This window comes from Ictidomys tridecemlineatus, chromosome 14 (assembly GCF_052094955.1).
Source record: "Ictidomys tridecemlineatus isolate mIctTri1 chromosome 14, mIctTri1.hap1, whole genome shotgun sequence".
NCBI lineage: Eukaryota > Metazoa > Chordata > Mammalia > Rodentia > Sciuridae > Ictidomys > Ictidomys tridecemlineatus.
The window spans coordinates 54,023,354-54,043,405 of NC_135490.1; the positions used below are offsets into that span (position 1 = coordinate 54,023,354).

At 33.9% G+C, this 20,052-nt stretch overlaps 1 pseudogene; it reads left to right on the plus strand.

The window, feature by feature from the left end:
- Positions 1–212: 212 nt before the first annotated feature.
- Positions 213–20,052, plus strand: part of LOC144370417 (sodium/calcium exchanger 1-like) — a 141,638-nt pseudogene continuing 121,798 nt past the window's right edge.

Consider the following 20,052-nt stretch of genomic DNA (forward strand, 5'->3'; position numbering starts at 1 on the left):
CCAGGTAAAGTATTGGACTGAGAGGTCCCTTGCTTATTCCTGGGACCTAGTTTCAAAAGGACAGTTTCTGATTGAGCAAGATAGACAGCAGCCTCTCTTCCCTAGGTGGGGCTCAGGGTACAGTCGTGGTGAGAACTCCGCGCCGCGCGCGCCGAGCCCTCTCTTCCTCGCCACGCCCACTTCCTGCCCCATGCAGCGCCTTTCCAGGTCTCTCTCCCGGTGAACCGGATGCGCTGTCAGTCTCCTCCGCTGTGTGTCCTCGGCCTCCACCCAGCTCTTTCGCTGAGCCTTTGCCACCCGGAGGCCCCAGCCAGGAGGATCCTGGCGGCTGGCCTGGCAGGTGTGGGGCGCAGTAGGAGCTGGGCGCTCACGGTTACCGCGCGTGGAGGAGACACTGCCCTGCGGCGATGGGTGCCCGGGCCTCTCCTTCACTCCGGAGACCGGCGGGGCGGCGGCTGCGGTACCTGCCCACCGGGAGCTTTCCTTTTCTCCTCCTGCTGCTGCTTCTCTGCATTCAGCTCGGGGGAGGACAGAAGAAAAAAGAGGTAGAATGAATCCTGTTGGCTTTCTCGAGTGGGCCTGGGCGGGCTGGGGCGGGACACGTTGCCAGGAAGCCCCGCATGGTGGCTAGGCAGCGGGGCCGCGGGGCGTGGGCGGTGGCGGCCGCGTGGGTGGAGGCCTAGGGGCGGGTGCTTTGCGGTCCGCAACCTTTTAGCCCAGTACTGTCCCCTGAAGGGGAAAGGACGCGTCCGCTTGGCTGCCCTGGGCTGCTCCTGGGAATGTCACTTAGGACCACTGAGAGTCCCTCTGTGTGCAGGCCGAGCTTTGGGCGCTGGTGTCGCTGAAAGGGGTGTGGTGGATGAGAAAATACCCTTGAGAAGTATTTATAAAGCTCCAGGAACTATTTAACTCTTTATTTTTCTCCTTTTCTGGATTAAACAGAATATCGAGAGTGTTTTAAGTTTTTCTCTATTCTGAATTATACCTTCTAAAAGGGTAGGTTTATTTTTATTTTAAACTCAATGTGTAATTGTGAAATAACCTCATATTATTTACGTTATGCACATTTTTGGGTGAAGTTCAGATCACCAGATTTTAATCTTAGTCTTTAACTTTGGCCAGAGTGAGATTTGAAACGACTGTGTTTAAAGTAATGTAGAGTTATTTGTGAATTTGGTTATGTATCATTACTATGGATGATTGATCTAGAAGTTTCAGAAGAAAAATTCAGTGTTTCTAATTGTGGATCATTTTGGTTAATATACTGGTTATGTAATCCAAGATGGTTTTTCTTTGGTGGAATTACACAACTACACATGTCTCATAATTTGAATCAAGATATTGCCAGAAATTTCTTAATAGCTGGATAGAGAGAGAAAAAATAGATAACTTTCGAAGTAATCGTTTTGTCTTTTCTTATTAATCATTGCAGAAAAAACTGTGGTCAATATTCACTGTTTTTTTTTTTTTTTCCTTTTTCGTCCTGGGGATTAAACTCAGTGTCACTTAACCACTGAGCCACATCCTCAGCCCTATTTTGTATTTTATTTAGGGACAGAGGCTCACACTGAGTTGCTTAGGGCTGCTTTTGCTGAGGCTGGCTTTGAACTTGAGATCCTCCTGCTTCAGCCGTCTGAGCCACTGGGAATACAAGCGTGCACCACCTTACCTGGCAATATTAATGACTGTTAGTTTTTTGTTTTTAATTTTAGCATGAAATTAGGCCATACAAAATTCCTTGTGGAGTTTTGACAACAACATTTAGAGAATCACTAGTCACTAGTTTTGTTACAGTTGTATTTAGAAATATAAATTGAAGATATATTTTTAATACTTGGTATTTATATGCTATATTTCAAGAGTTTTAGGTTTTATAGTTGTTGATGAGAAAAGTAGAAGATTGAGTAGTAGACTTTTTTTTTCCTTTTTCTTTTTTTTTTTTTTTGTGAGTTACCAGAGCAGAGAGCAATAAAATATGATGAGGAATTCCATGGAAATTCTGATGTTTTACCTCCTGGGAATGTCACTTAGGACTACTCTTTAAACTGCAGAGGGAAAAAATGCAAAAAGGGTACAGGTTCATGGCATCTTAGTGTCTCCATTTGTAATATTACTTGAATATGTAAAGATGATACCAGTGTAATTAATTAAATCTAAAAGTCAGTAGTATATTTCCATTAAGATATATTTTATAGAAGGTATTTTTAAAATGAAAAACTGGGGAGAACAATGCTGAAGATTGAAAATGAGCATCTTCCAAAATTATTCTTTTTCTCATAAAAAGGAGAAGCTAATACTAATATATGGTGGTGTTACAGTAACCATGTATTTTTCTTTATGGAAAAAAAGGCATATTAAAAACATTTGAAGTTTTGATACTTAGGTCTCTGAAGTATTATAGGCCAGTTCTGTATATAGTACTCTGTTAGCAAACTGTGATATCTTCTGTTATTGAAATAAAAACATTATACATTGGAAATAATGAGAAATGATTGTTCACTAGTATGATGCTTTTTCAGGGGTACCTCTTTTTTTTTTTTTCCTGTATGTGGTTTCTTTCTTTGCTGACATTAGAATCTGATGCCCAGAGTAAGATTTGCCATTGAACCAGAAAGTATAGCAGCTGAAATGTAGTTTACTGCAATGAATATGACTACCATTATATATCAGAATAGTTGACATGGCATGAAGAGCTTTTCTTTCTTGGGAATTCAAATTGAACTCTAAAATTGAGTCTGGAGTCAAGAATGTATATTATTTGCTTTTAAGGAAGTAGTAATTGTGGTGGTAATATTTACAACATGTTTTCTTGAGTCAGACAAATGATACAGTTATAACTCAGTCCTTGATTGTATGACACAAGGCAAACCATTTAATGTTGCTGAATTCTGGTTCCTTTTTTTTTAAAAAAATACAGACATAATACCTATATCTTGGGATCATTGTTGGGATTAAATAAGTTTATGTAGTATCTAGTGTGATGACTAGAACATAACTGATGATCAGTAAGTGGTAAGTAGCTATTATGGGTTTCTTATTTAAATAAACATGTTAGTATGGTGAAATTATAAAATGTAAGATTTTTTAAAAATTATTTTTAAGCTTTATGATGATAATAAATTATATGGCTTCTAAAATAGATTATCTATTACTTATGATGAAACACTGAGAATTCTAGACTTTTATATTGAGAATTTTGCACATAGAGATTTTGCATCAGAATTAGTGATACTCCATGCATTTGTGTATATGTATGTGCATGTACATGTGTATGTATTATGTATATGTTTATATACACGTTTCTTTATGATGACATTTTCATTCCTTAAAAATAATTAGTTTTGTTATGTATTCTGTTTAAGAATATATGTAGGAATAGTTAAGTGGATAGACAAAGAAAAGTGAGGATTCTTAAGCCACATCTCTTAATTGTATTAAATACAGTCATTAAAAAGTAATTTTTAATTCTCAAATTAAAATGATGTGATGTGAGTGTGGAAGACTTTGGCCTCTTAGTAGTTTTAATTTGTATATTAACGCATTTTGCTTTTCTTTTGATAGTTTTTCTATTTCATAGATTATTATATCAGTTAATCAGCTTCATTTGGAATTGTTGTAATTTATAATGACCTCTTCTGATTATGTAAACAGAGCTCAAATTGTATAATGAATTACAGTAGAAGTATTGATTTGTTAGTCATCAAAAACAGCCGTTATAATAATTTATTATATTTGCAAGGAATGTAATTAGTTAATAGGCTAGGATATGTAGGTATAATGAATATGCAATATGAAAAATTGATTTGCTCATAAATGCTTCCTGGGAGATTAGTAAAATATTTGCTTAAAATTGTTCAGCTGCCTTTGACATAATTCTGTATGCCATTAATGTTTTTAAACATGTTTTACACTGGGTGAATGATATCTAATTTCTAGTGTCCCAACTGCGAAATAGAAATTTTACTTAGAAAATGATTACAAGGGAGAAGATGGAGGTAAGCAATAGAAGTTCCCTTTAAGCAAAGAACTTAAGTGGAAGAAGTATGCAAACAGTACAACTTTTAGAAATGCATAACAATTTTACATTGATCTGCTTACATATAAAAAACAGATGATGCTGATGTCAGGCAGTTGTTTCATTTAGGTTAGATTATGTGTGTGATAATCTTTGAAGAATGATTGAAAATGACAGGTCTTACTCAGAATAGCCAAATGTGCCTGTCCAAGAGCTCCAGTTTCTTGGATGATGGCAGAAGGTATGGTATTCCTGTATCACGGCATTCCATGAGGAATGTGTCACAGAATTCCATGACTTTTAGGTACATGAATATATTACAGCACTAGAGTTGCCAGAGTATCAACATCTGCATTGGTTCCTTGAGCTTTAATTGGTTAAGGGCAGTGTAAGAGGGCCAGGTGATCCTCAGGTATGTAGTAGTTGAATTACAGGAGAGCAACCTTGACTGTAGGGAACGCACATATTTTAAAATGCACACACTTTTTAATTTTTTTCTTTTTTTGGTACCAGTGATTGAACCCAGGGGCGCTTTACCCCTGCATCAATCCCCACCCCTTTTTATTTTTTCTTTTGAGAGAAGGTCTTGCTAAGTTGCTTAGTGCCTTGCTAAATTGCAGAGGCTGGCTTTGAACTTGTGATTCTCTTGCGTTTGCCTCCTTAACCACTAGGATTACAGATGTGCACTACCGAGCCCACTTTTTTTTTTTTTTTAAATAGAGAACTCTGTCTTGACTAAGACAGTTATATATAATTTTCACATGATGGCTTTATGCTACACAACATCCTTAAAAAGATAATCCAAAACCAAGTTAAGTCTGTAGCTTCACTCACAAATTGTGTAGAAACCCACGAAGAATTATCTCTTTGAGAAATTTCATCAAAAGGGAACATTTTTAGGGTATTTTCTTAGAGGTAAATATACCACTGGCAAGTATAGTCCCATATATGTACTTAATTGTATGTGTATGTCATAGAGAAAGATGGAATGAAAATATATAACACAAAGCAGACAACATTAACACTTAACCTTTTGTTACATTTACTTTTTCATCCTTTCTCTTTTGCCCTAAATATTTAGTAATTTGAATGCCAGTGCAGTCTGTTATGCCCTTGAGTGATGTTGGTTTCTTCACTGTATTAGACTATCCTGATTAGCTTATCTGCATAAGAATTCCTCTTGGAGCATCATGGTAATTCTACCAAAATAGAAAATTTATCTTTGGTTAAGTGTAGGAGTAATGTGTTCCCTGCTAGAAAATGGGTAGATGAAAAAAATGACTATTTGTTGCATAACAGTAGTGTGAGAGTGTGTATGTTTGTGTGTGTGTGTAAGTGTGTAACAAATGGATAATACTTCTGCTGATCTCTATGTAGTTTTTATTTCTGTTGTTAGGACAAGATTTCTGCAGTTCCTCAACTTGAGCATATCTATTGAGCATATCATCCTTTCCTCTCTCCATCTGGTCCATCTGATTTCTCATTGCTATTAACAGTGTTGTTTTATGGGAAACAAACTTTTAATGTTGAAGAGCTTCGTTTTTTTTTAATCTAACTACATGCTAGTATAATACATCTTTGCAGTTTTTTTTTAACATTTATTTAGTTGTAGATGGATACAATACCTTTATGTATGTATGTATGTATGTATGTATGTATGTATTTATTTAATATGGTGCTGAGGCTTAAACTCAGTGCCTCACATCTGCTAGGTGAGCACTCTTCCACTGAGCCACAACCTCAGCTCTCTTTGTAGTTCTTAAATTATATTTTGCAGATAGTAAGTAGAGTCTGTGATTACATGATTTCTTGTGGAATTACACATGGATTTAAGGAGAGAATTTTAAAAATAGGGCTCCTGATTTATACATAAATATGTAAAACATTTAAGTATTTAGGCTGAATATTAAAGCTTCAACATTGTTATTTAGAAGAATAGATAATACTTTTTCATAGTAATTAGTTTCTCTCTGCCTATCTATATTTTTCTTTAACTCTGGAAAAAAAATATCATGAGCTAGCTTATTGAGTGTTTTGGAATCTGTAACTTAATAAACATTTTAGTACAGATAGCATCCTGAAGAAATTCATGAGCTGAAGACAGTTTTGAATAAAAGTAAGTCCTTACTGACATATTTATTAAAGTTTTTGTTGATCACCAAAAATACCTATTGAGTTTTATACTTGAAGATGTCAGGAATTTTCTTTTTCCTTCATGTTACCTTGAGAAATCAAGTAACTGTGATGGAAAGGGGCAGTTCAGTATAAGTTAAATAAATGTGGTATTGATTGTATTTAATGCAAATATTTTATAAGTATATCTTTTAGAGATGGTTTATTTAGATGTTAATATTTATGTGACTTAAGTTTTGGAAATATTTTGATATTTTTGACTCTGCTTGAGACACAGAAAACTATTGGCAAGTTAGTTCACATAAGTGGTAAAACTTATTTTTTGTAATTATTTATAAATTGTGTAATCTGTTTAAATTTTAAATAGAGTGTAATACCTTAGTATAAATTCCTGAATTTGGTAAATTGGGAGTTGAAAATAAGTCTTAAATTGTATCAGGAAAAGATAAAGAAAGTAGCAATACATAGACAGGATGCTAGGCCTTTCCCTTAATTAGATTATTGAAATGCATTGCATGTTTGTGCCCTTCCAAAATTTATAATTTGAATTCCCAACCCTAATGTGATGGTATTAGAGGTATTGTGATGGTATTGGAGAGCCTTTGGGGAGTGATTAGATCCTGTGGGTAGAATTCTTATAAAAGGCACCTGATCGTTCTTGTTTTTCTGCTCTGTGAAGATATAGTGACAAGTCAGCATTCTGAAGAGAGCCCTTATCAGAACCTGACCATGCTGGCACCCTGATGTTGAACTTTCAGACTCTAGAAAGGTGGAAATAAATCTGTTTTTTAAGCTCCCCAGTCTAAGGTAATTTGTTGTAGCAGCCTAAATTGACTAAGACAGTTATCTATAATTTTGACATGATGATCGTGGCAGATGGTCTTGTTTACCTGACTTTTGGTTTGGTTTAGCTGGGACTATTGCAAGCTCCAAGTAGTAATTTTTATTAGTCAAAGATCATCATGATTTTTCCAGCATCTTTCAAATTGTTGTTTTAAAAGTGAGCAGATGATACAATTTTGGGCAAGTTTCTTTGTTCTTAAAGGATGCAAGAAGGTAAATTTTCTCTTTCTGTCTTTGAGTATGTGTATGACAGTGGGATGCTTGAGTTGCTGATCTCAACTTGTAATTATGATGGTACAAGCTTGAAGCAAAACCTGTGGAGGAAAATAATAAGAATGTGAGGTCTTGATTATGTAACTTAGCTAACCTTGTTATTGTTCTAACTCTGGACTCTTGTGTTCTGAAGTTAATAAGTGTTTTAGCTTTTCTCGCTGCTGTGACTGAAAGGACCCAACCAGAAGGGAGGAAAAGTTTATTAGAGGGCTCACAGTTTCAAGATCTTAGTCCATAGAAGGCTGGTTCTATTCCTTGGGGCTCTAGGTAAGGCAGAATATCAAGTGGAAGAGTGGCTGAGAGAACCAGCTCACATGATGATCAGGAAGCACAGAGAGAGGTCTCCACTTGTGAGATACAACTATATACCCCAAAGCCACACCCCCAATTCCCACCTCCTCCAGCCACCCCGACCACTTCAGTTACCACTCAGTTATCAGGGGATTAATTCACTGATTGGGTTAAGACTCTTACAACCCAATTATTTCTCCTCTAAACCTTCTTGCATTGTCTCACATGTGAGGTTTTTGGGGACACCACATTTAAACTATAACAATAACCTTCCTTATTGTTAAGGAAATTTCAAATTGGATTTATAGTTGTATCATAAAGCATTCTGCTAAAGAAGAAATTACTGAAGTTTTTTTTTTTTTTTTTTGGATCAGTGATTAAGCCTAGGTGCTTTACCTCACCCTTTTTATTTTAAGACAGGGTCTCACTCAGCTGCTTAGGGCCTTGCTAAATTATTGAGGTTGGTTTTGAACTTGTGATCCTCAGCCTCCCAAGCTGCTGGGATTACAGGTGTGTACTACTGTACCCAGATGAATAGAGGGTTTTGACCCTGTTTTTACAATTTGTACACTTACCGTTTTACTCCAAAGTTCTCCTTCTACTCTGTTTTAATAACTAGCTTCATAACCCTATTTATGAATTAGTAGAGGATTATTTAAATATTAGTAGATGATTATGCAAGTGTGCATAACCCTTTCTGATCCTTGAATCTCAGTTTCTGATCCTTGAATCTCATTTGTGCAGAAGTGAATTTTTCCATGTGTTTCTTCTATTGATAGAATTTTGTTTCATTGTATGTTTGAAATTCTATTTAAATATTGTATGAACCAAAAGCTTTTAATAAAAATACTGTAAGCTTAATATGTGTCTTAAAAGCTGCCAGCCCAAGAAAAGAGTGGAAGAGTAATATATGCCTCAGATATATTTTCTGTATATGATTCATTTTACATGTGAATGCTTTTAAAAATATTTTGTGTGTATAATAGATGAGCAGGTGGTTTCATTTTAAAGGCACACCAAATAAAATACAGGGAAATACCTTTATTTTGAAAAAAGCAATCATATTTTAGTAACATTCTTTTGATTAACATTTGAGTTAGTATTAGGCAAAACTAAAACGGATTTCTTAAGAAGGTATGCTGATTGGGCCATGTTTTCTTAAGAGCTGGAGTTTTCAAGGGGAATAAAGGGACTTTTCATCCTGATGAAACAGGAGTGATTGTGCTCTGTCTTGCCATTGTTTCCAATACATTTTTTTTTGGAGTCTTTATGGGAAAGAAGGGTGGTTGAATCAACTTTTAGCACTGTCATAATGGCATTCTAATTCAACTTTGCTTCCAACTGACAGCCACAGGAGTTGCATGCTTTCATCCTGGAGCACAGTGCACATCAAAATAGTAACTATAGAATTTTTTTAATACTACATTATACAATGTAGTGAATGGGAAATGTCAGATTTTGGGCTAAATAAGGAAGCTGGGGCTAGAAGTAAGGTTTGCGGACACCAGAGTTTTTGTTTCTATATTTCTATGATCTGTTTTAAGAGAATTTATGCTGTCATGGTATTTCCTCCTTTAACATTTTCATATTATTTTATTACTGTCATTATTCCTTCTTTTATCTTTACATAGTTTATCATTTATGGAATTCCTGTCCCAGGGGACTTGTTTAAATGTTTTTTTTAAAATTCCAATTTAATTTGTTTCAAATGGATCTGTATATGAGTTGGATATGACATAGGATGCCTTGTGATGATTCAAAATATGTATACATTGGGTAATGTTTGAATCAGATTACATATTTCCCTGAACAGTTTTTATTTATATTAAAAGCATTCAACATTCTTCTAGCTTTTTAAAATACACAATACATTGTTGTCATCTATAGTCACCTTACTGTGCAGTAGCACACCGTTACTCCTAGCTAATATAACTTAGTGTACCCATTGATCAACCATTCCCCATGCTCCCTCCTGCCTCCTTTCCCCAGCCGCTACCCACCAGAATCAATGTTTTAAAATTATATTCTGCATATGAATGAGATCATGTAGTACTAATCTTTCTGTGCCTGACTTAATAGTTCCATCCTCATTGGCAAAAATGACAGGATTTCATTCTTTTTTTATGGCTGGATAGTATTGTATTGTGTATATGTACTTCATTTTCAGTATTCATTTAGCAGTTGATAAACACTTGTGTTGTTTCCATTTCTTATCTACTGTGAATACCCGTGCAATAAACAAGGAGAGTACAGAAGTCTCTTTGACATATTGATTGAACTTCCTTTGTGTATATAAACCCAGTAGTAGGATTGATGGATCACATGGTTTTTGAGGAACATCTATTCAGTTTTCCATAATGGCTATATTAATTTGTATTCCCACAAATGTGTACAAGAGTTCCCTTTTTGCCACATACTCATCATCACTTGTTATCTTTTTGAGAATGATCATTCTTATTAGGATGAGGTGATATTTCGTTGTGTTTTTTTAATTCTTTTTTTTAATGATTAGTGACACTGAGCAACTTTTCATATACTTGTTGCCAGGTTGTATGTGTCCTGAGAGATGGCTATGTAGTTCTGTTGCTCATTTTTAAATTGGGTTACTTTTATACTGTTGAAATTTGGAGTGCTTTATATATTCTGAATATTAACCCCTTGTGAAATGTATAGTTTGCAACTATTTTCTCTCATTCTCTAGGTTGTCTCTTTGTTCTGCTGGTTATTTCCTTTGCTGTTTAAATGCATTTTAGTTTTATGTTATCTCATTTGTCTCTTTATGCTTTTGTCTCCTGTACTTTTGGGATCTTACTGAAAACATCCTTGCCCATTCCAGTGTTTGAAAGTGTTTCCCCTGTTTTCTTCTAACAGTTTCAGGTCTTACATTTAACTCTATCCATTTTGAATTGATTTTTGTATCATGTTAGAGATAGGTTTCTAGTTTCATTCTTGTGCATGTTTTTTTTGAACCCAAAGAGTGACTAAAGATGTGGCAGATGAGTCTTTTAAAACTGCTGAAACTTAACCACTGTAAGAGTATAATTTATAAAATTAGACCATTTGTTTCTTTGGGAAGTTATTTAAATAAATGAAGTTAGACTCCGGTAACCTTAGATCACACCTGACATCTAAAGGATTTAATCTATATGGTTAATAATGTATGAGGGGTAAGGTTCTGTTCTGACTTTCTTGCCCAAACTGGTATAATTCTATCACAGATAAAACACTCTCACACATCTATTTGCCAAATGCAGATATCTGGACACATTTCTCTGAACCTCAAACTTTTTTAAAAATCGCCTCTGTCCCACCTCAGCCAAAGATATCTGCTGGGACTTCTCAGGAGAATTCAATCTTTGAGGAGTGCAGTTTAAATACCAGTGGCCTTGTAGGACACAATTTAAGATTCTTTGCATGTTCTTTAGGTGCTTTTTCCTGAATGAGCATTGTGAGGTTCTGAGATAGTGTGCCACTGAGACATAGAAGATATAAGGCAAGGAGAGAGGCTCTAGTTCTTCACAAATAATTGAGACAGACTCATGGCCAGATATAAGTTTTTCCCCCAGTATTGTTCAGGAAGGCCAGGATGACCATTGTATTAGTTTCCTATTGTTGCTATAACAAATTAAAAATTTTGTGACTTAAAACCACAAGATTAATTATATTAGTGCTCTGAAAGTACAGTGTTGTCTCACTGGGCTAGCATCTAGGTGTCTGTAGGGCTAGCTGCCTCAGGAAGCACTTAAGGGAAAAATCTGTTTTCTTACTAAGAGGGATGGTTTACTGAAAATTAAATATTAAAACAATCGGATCTCTTTCTGTATTTTAAAACATTTAATTTAGAGTAGTACATTTTCCTTACATTTGCATTTGTGAATGTATTGTATAAGGAAATTGTGTCCATCATGTATTAAAAAATTATTCTCTAAGCCTTCAGTCTAATGTAGAGATGTGCATTTGTAGCATCTTTTCTGGACTGTGGTATTAGAACATGGTATTGCTTGAACTATGGAATCAGAATATGGTATTGTTTACATATTTAGAGTAATGGCCTCATACAATATACTTTTTGCAATGTTCAGACTACAGCAAGAAATTCAGTACCTATTCTTTAATAGTATTCTACTCTTTCTGAGGTCCAGCAGTTTTATTGCCAGTATATTTTCCCCAAAACATTTAAAATGTTTCTGGAGTTCAGAAGTAAATTTCAATGACTAGTGTTTGGGGGAACACAGCTTTTAGCATCATCTTATTTATTCCTCATGGCTTTTTTTTCTTTTTTGGAATAGGTGGTATTGTTACTATTTTAAGATGAGGGAGCTAACTCAGTTCAAAGATTTTTTATCCCAAGGTAACATAGTTGATAAGGGAAAGAGCAGGGTCTCAAACAGATGTAAGTTGTTGATCATCTACCTCTAAAGTCACTACTTTTTTCTTGATATATGTACTTCAGAGTGGACTTGTATACCTTGCTTCACAGAAGATATGTACTCTTAGCATGAATCATATTTTAACCTTTTAATTGATGTTGTATATGTTGAATATATTCTTGGCTAAGAAAATGTTGCAGCAAACTGGGAATCTGCAACAAAGGTTTTAGTCAGATAGTCTTTAAATTATCAGCTTTGGATCTTCATTAAGCCACCATATTTTTCTGGGTCTCAGTAAAACTAGAGATGAACCAGATGTCTTTGATTTCCCATATGTTACCATTTCTTTTAATGAAAGAACTAAAATATACTTCAGGGAAGTATATTTTAAATACTTTAAAATTTATTTTATTTTCAAGGGAGCACTGAAATTGATATTTTTTTTCAGTTAAATAAGTATGTCTCCTTGCAGTGTTTCTTTACTTAGCTACCAAGTATTAATCTTTCTCTCAGTGCTCTCATAGTACTCAGAGTCATGGTCTTTGTTAAATGTTATTAGTTTAAGGTTCTTTATGTTGTTTATCTTCTAATCTTCTAAATAACCTGGCCCATTATCATGCTCAGAGTTAGTTCCTTGCTTAAGTATTTGTTTAGTATTTAAAGCACTAGCAATTATTTCTCCAAACAAGATTCACCTTTAATTAAATAGTACTTGGGAGGAGTCCGGTTTATGAAATAAACTTTAAGTGATGTGTAATATTTCAAAATGGTGAAAAAGGATTTGGAGTTCTTTCTTTAAAATTAAACCAAACTTACAAAAAAAAATTAAATGTGATAGATTCTGGTGTGATTTTTGTTAATAAATTATATGATAATTTAAATTATCATAAATTATATGATAGTATAGGATATTTTCAGTTAATGTTTAACTTTTTTAGCATGATTCTAGAGGTCCTTTCTGTGGAAATATTTTTGGTTTTAGTAATTTTCTCAGGTGCTGCTTTGAATTCTTTGACATTAATGTCATTCTTTATTGAAGTATGTAATATGGTTATTTTTATTGACTTTATTTTTTCACATGTTATAATTTTTTTTCTTTTTTGAACCTGGGGGGTTTGAACCCAGCCCTTTCTGCATGTGAGACAGGTGCTTTACCTGGGAGCTACATCTCAGCTCACACCTTATAATTTTGACAGGTCTTTTCTTTACTTTGCATATAATTTGAGCAATTCTCTTGTATCAGTTTGTAAAAATCGACTTGATGAAATTTTTTGCATTTATAATGTTGTAGTCAAGTATGGGAGTGACCAAAAAAGTAGTATGGTATGACGAACTGGGATAGAAGCTGCAGGGGAAATTTGGATGAATGTCTGTGATTGGTCCATTTGAACTAATAATATAATTATCTTTTTATTGTCTATATAGCTTTGTGTGTGTATGTGTGTGTGAATGTATTGAATTAACTGTGGCATATGCAAGACTAAAAACCACTGTATGTTGAGATGAACGATTTATTTATGTTGCTGGTAATGAAGGACATGTTAATGTTTGATATCTATGTTTTTATCCTCTGTAGACCTCCCTTTCCCTTCTTTTTTTTCATCATAAGAAGCTGCTCCTTTATGGCCACATATTATTAGGCCAGGCTCAGATCTTTGTCAACTCTCTTGTGTCTTGCATAGGATTGGCATAAGATTGGGCTAGTGGCTAGAACACTCCCTGGAGTTTTTCTAAATGGAATTGGCAGAAAGATTGCCTTGCTGGTTGGTTTATGAAGTTGGAAGAATGTGCTTTTTTAGATTATCACTTTTGGCACAGAAAACACTCATGTTTAGTAGTTAAGCTGAAACAAAGAGGGGATATTTATTCAATAAATATTTAAGTACTAACTGTGCCAGTTTCTATGCCACTAATATAGAAATAAAGCATACAAAAAAATTGTTGCCGTCACTGAGCTTTTAAAACTAGAAGGGAGTATTGACACCATCAAATTCTTGGGTTTAGTCCTTCCTAAAACCAGATTTTTCTCTATTTTTTGTCATATGATGTTATCAAGTCTTTTTTTCTAAACTGAATTAAATTAGGCTTACATCATTATTAATTCCAGGATTTTTGAAAAATTTAAAAGAATATTTTATTTTTTTCCTATTTTTATTAAGAATGTAAACTAGAATTTATGTGGATTCTGACTGATGAATTTGGGTAAAATTCTAATATTTTCACATTTCTTTCAGTTTTTGGTATATGGATATTATCCTATTTTTTTCTCTCATTTTCATTTCAAGCTTTACCACATTGTTTTCTTTTTTAGTCATTCAGGAAAATATATTTTTTTAGTAAGCTTTTAAGTGAATGTAAATTATCTAATACTTTTTTATTGATTGGTAAAATATAGCAATCTTATTTGAAAATTTATCTGTATTCAAGTAGAATAGAGAAAAAAGATTTATAAATAATAAATTTTGGGTTGTATATACAAAGCATTGCTTTTAATGTTTGTTCGGAAAGAGACTACAGATTTCAAAAAGTTACTCATATTATCACTACTTATGTGTTGTTTATAGCTTTTCCATAACATTGTAAATTCTTGGTTACTTCTTAGTATAGTTGAAATGATGTGTACATCATGTCTTCTCTGAATAGTAATTTTTTTCACAGAACACCTTAGCACATATTTTATTCTTTCTCTAGTGTTAAAACAATATTTTTATAACGTGTTCTATGTGTACTCATATAAAAACATATGTGATTGAATGGTGACTGATTTTCTTAATTATACTTGATGGAAATTTGTTGAAAGATTGTATTATTATTTAGTTTGAGTATGCTGCAATTATATTTATAGCATCTGAAATTGTGTATATTCAAATAGGAACCTATGTTTCCCCCCCATCCCCTTTGTTTATCTAAAGAGCTTAGGAGAGGAAATTTGGAAATGATTTTTAAAATCATGTAATTGTTTGGATGTAATTAAAGCAGACACTAATATTATATATTATTTTAATTTCTTAATTAAGTTGAACTAGTGATAATTACCATTTATTACATGCCTATAATTCTAAGTATTTTGTATGTACCCTATTATTTAATCACAACCTTAGTATGATTTTAATTTATAGATGAGGTTAAGAGATGAAAATGTTTTATAAATTAGGATAATTTGCTCTGAATCATACAACTAGCAACTCTGCCAATATTCACGTATGGATTTGACTTCAAAGTTGTTCTGAATCAACTCTTTTTCTTTCTTTGTTTCTCATACTGAAGGGAGAAATGAGTGAATGTGTACCTTTCGAGATCTTGAGGTGTAGCACGAAAGCCATCTGATTGTTTAGAATATCATTATGATCTTATATTTTATATTGAAACTGTTTTGCAAACATTGCTTTGTATTTCACTGTCAGTTTAGTCCTTTTTTTATTTTGGTACTGGGGATTGAATTCAGGGGCACTCGACCACTAAGGTACATCCCAGCCCTGTTTTGTATTTTATTTGGAGACAAGGTCTCACTGAGTTGCTTAGTGCCTCACTTTTGCTGAGGCTGGTTTGAACTGGAGATCCTTCTGTCTCACTCTCCTAAGCTGCTGGGATTACAGGCATGCACCATTGCATCCAGCTACTATTGGTTAAAAAAAAAAAAAAAAAACTTTTTAAATAATAATCTCAGTTGAATATAAGGATGGCATCAGGATGGTGTACTACATTTTTCTTGGCATACTATCAAGTCATACTCTAGGGACAATTCCGCAAAGCCATATCTGGTCATATGGTCATATCTGGTCATATCTACCTCTGGAGTAATTACCAGCTTCAACCATAAAGGAGTTGTGTATGTCAGTTAACGTCTCCTAAACAAGTGTGATGGGATCTGCTAGGTTGGCTTGCTGTACTTCCAATACATTCTGCTGCTCAGGAGCCCCGTGGATTTAGGTAGTGTGTTTGTTATTCAGGGCACAGCAGGCGTCTGAACCAGAGCCTGACATTGAATCAGTGGGTCTGTATCATAGCTGAGAAAACCCGGAGTTTAGGGACCCTAAGATATTAAAGGAGCTGCTTTAAATCTCTCCAATTTTTGCCTTGCAGAAGATATAGCTTTATTATTCTGGTCTAGGAAACAAATTCTGTCCTCTGCCTCAGAGGGAAACTATGCTTCCATGCCATTTATTACGCAGATGTTCTTGAAAGAGATTTTGGAAGAAAAGCTGCCGAGACATGCAGAAAGGTCATGGAGTATTATTTTCCCAGGACATGTTATCATGAAACTTCCCTGATTGTTCCAAAATGTAAGGGGGAAGAGCACTTATATTCATATTAGCAGAAGGTAGAGAATGAAGAAGGTGGGTAAGCCATTTCTTTTTATAGGTAACTTTAGGTGCATCCTTGCCATTTTGAGGTCATCATTTGTTCCTGGAAATTATTTCAGACATTTTTGTTTGAAAGTTTATCTATCTTATGTGAACTTAGGGCAATTTAAGAAACATTAACAATTGATGTGTATTCAGTTGTTAACCTGCTTAAGTCACCTGTTAGTTTTTTGTCCATTAATGTACAATAAATCCCTCCTTCTCCCTCTTTTACTGCCTAGAGATTTGACCTATTACATTGTTCATTACTGTCTCAAAGTGTGCAATTACAGATATAAATAAATGAGTAATAGAAAATTGAATAGATTGTAGCATTGTTAGGAGGCATCATTCTTTAGTGCTCGACTTTTTATCTTTGTTTTATTGTCATCCTCCTCTCAATTATTCATTCATCAGACTCTGTGTCTTGCATAGGCTCTTTCCTATAAATGAAATGTTATTTTTTACTGTAAGACATTAGGTTATGGTGGGTCTGGATAATATATATGATGATGTAAAGCATTCAGCCACTTTTAACTCCATCAGAGTGATTTTTTAAAATTGGTAATTCTGGTTACACTGCCTCACCAAGCTTATTTTTAGGGTTTTGACCCATGGCTCTTTCTGTAAGAGTTAGTTCTCATTTTGTAGCTGACATTGTCTTATTCCACTTGAGAATTTGAGTCAGTTTATACTATATTAGAAAAATAGATCAAACATTTTAGGTTACATTTACACTTTGTGTCCAAATGGGTTTTTATATAGGTGCAGATCACTTGGAAAACATTAGCCAATTAGAACCTAAATAAACATGTTCAGCTTTATGCTTTCAATTATAAGGAATGTCTCCTGCTGTTAGACTGCTCTCTTTTTATTATATTTTAAGGTTATTTTGAAGGAGAAATATATATACTAACTTTGGGATGGTTATTTTCCTGCAGAGTTTTCACTTTTATTTAATTTTTTTTGAAGTCATTATTTGGAAAATTTTTAAATTTTATTGTAAGGTTACTCATCAAAAACTAATTTTTAAAATACAATGCAATGTAATTTAAAGGGAACATTTAGTGGGATATATTCAGTTAAATAAATTTCTGTGTATATATGGCATGTAAATATTTTTATATTTGAAATTAACAGGAATTTTGTGAAATGCAAGGGGCTGGTGTCGTGGCTCAGTGGTAGTGTGCTCGCCTAGCAAGCACGAGGCCCTGGGTTCGATCCTCAGCACCACATAAAAACAAATAAAGGTATTGTGTCCAACTATAACTAAAAAATAAATATTAAAAAAAATTTTGTGAAGTGAAAAAGTACATTTCATGTCTTCTATTATGTTTTTTGAGGTTAGGGATTAAACACAGGGTCTCATGCATACAGGCAAGTGCTCTACTGCTGAACTACATCCCCAGCCATGTGTTCTCTTCTTAAGAATTTGTGTTTTTAGGAAAGACTAAGTCTGCCTTATAAAGTTACCAATGTTGTATTGAAAGATTTCTAAACTGGAATTATTTGAATTTATTTTGCAGTGATTATCCAAATTTGTTATTTTTCAAGTCAAATGGAATATTTTCACAGCAGCTAGTTTTAATATTAAAGAAGTTAAATATCTAATATGTGCGTTTATATAGTTTCATTGTAAGAGAATAATTCATTTTTTTATTTCAAACATTCTTTTGAAGTGTATAGTAGTTCCCACTTAGTTTTGTTATCATTTTCCATGGTTTCAGTTACTTCTGGTCAATCATACTCCAAAACCAGTAAGTGCAATATTTCAGAAATAAATAATTCATGTTTTAAGTTAAAAATTTGAATGATGGTGGGTCTCACTAAATTTTATATTTTGAGATGGGGGTCTCATTACCTTTAAATAATTCATAAGTTTTATGCATTCTGCTGAGCACCATGATGAAATCTTGTAACATCCCACTTCTTCCCTTCTACAATGTGAATTATCCATCATATCCATAGTGAATATGCCATTGAGCAATTGGTCATGTAATAACCCTCTTGGTTTCAGGTAAGAGAGAGAGAGAGGGACAGGGACAGGAACATGGAGGGAGGGAAGAAGGAAGGGGGGAGAGTGAGAGGGAAGGAGGGAAGAACAGACCTCTGGGGGGTCTTAAAACCTAACTCCAGTAGATTAGGGAGGATTACTGTTATTTCTTTTCTAAATATATAGTGCATATCATTTTTTGGTAGTATTATATGTTTAGACTTTTAAGAGATACATTTATGTCCAATATTGAAATTAATTTTGAATTGAAAGGGTTATAAAAGTGAATCAGACACTTATAATTTATATAACATAAATAAATTTTATAAATCTGTATTAATAGCACATTGATATAATAGCAATTGAATAAGATACTGATTTCAGATTTTGAGACTGATGTTAGTTTTTTAAAAAAATATTTATAAATGATGCCAGATATGGCTGTGTACGCCTGCAAACTACTCAGAAGGCTGAGGCAGAAGGATTGCAAGTTTGAGAACAGCCTCAGCAACTTAGTGAGACCTGTCTAAATATAGAAAGTAAAAAACATGTGGGGATGTAGCTCAGTTGTGAAGCACCCCTGGTTCAACCCCAGTACCATAATTAATTAATTAATTAAATATGATTAACTGGTTTATTTGAACCTCTTTGTTTCCATTTAACTTTTTCTAAATATTTTTTTTCTAAATAAATTAAAGCAACTAACTAGAGGTTTTGAATAATTTCTGAAGAATTCTTTCTCACTTAGATGTTGGAGTCTGGCTTATAAATTTGTCAGCTGATGGTCTATCTTGCTTAGCTAGCTAGTTAGGCATCTAATGTTTTTTATGTAGGTATGAAATTTTGGCAAAGTTAAATACATTGTTTTTTTGTGAGGAATGAGACAAACCTGTTTTAATAAATTCTTTTTTTGTTCCAATACCTTTTTATTTTGAGATGGGGTCTCACTACATTGCTGATGCTGACCCTGAACTCCTGGTTTTAAGTTATCCTCTTGCCTCAGCCTCCTGAAGAGCTGGGATTGCACCATACCACTTGGGAGTTAATGCTTTCTTACTTCTTGTTTGGAAATGGATTGAGGATGCTTTAATGCTGTAATGAAGAACATTTTGACTACTTTAAATATGAGCAACTGCATCTTAAATTTCTGAAAATGTGTGTTAATTAACGTTTTAAATGACAATTAAAGAGACAAAAAATTAAAAATGCTATAAATAACATATAGCTGGATGACTATATAATTGATAAGTAAAACTGAAGCACATTTGGAAAGGAAGGGAGATGCTAGTAATAATTACCCCATAGCAATAAGAATAAACTAGAAATATTTGAAGCAAATCTAATACAGTGTAAAGACAAAAGTTAATAATGTATTTTGTTGTGGATATATTTTTAAAAGCACACTTGTGTTTTACACAGAACATCCTAGCATTAAAAATCAAAATCATACTTTGTTTTAATATAGTCATGTCAGGGCAGTTTCGTTCTTTTTAGAATTTTTGAGGTAGAAAGCATCTTTTAAATTAAAGTTTGTGCTTTTTATTTGGTTAGTGTCTTATTCCATTTTCTGCTGTTACAACAGAATACCACAGACTGGAACAATGTGTAAATGATATTAGTTTATTTAGATTACGGTTCTTGAATATGGGAAATCCAAAGAGCATGGTGCCAGCTTTTGATGAGTGCCTTTCTACTGTGACACTACATCTTAGAAGGACAGGCAAGTATATGTAAAACAGAGTCATATGGAACTCATTGTTTTTATCAGGAACCCACTCCCGTTATAACTAA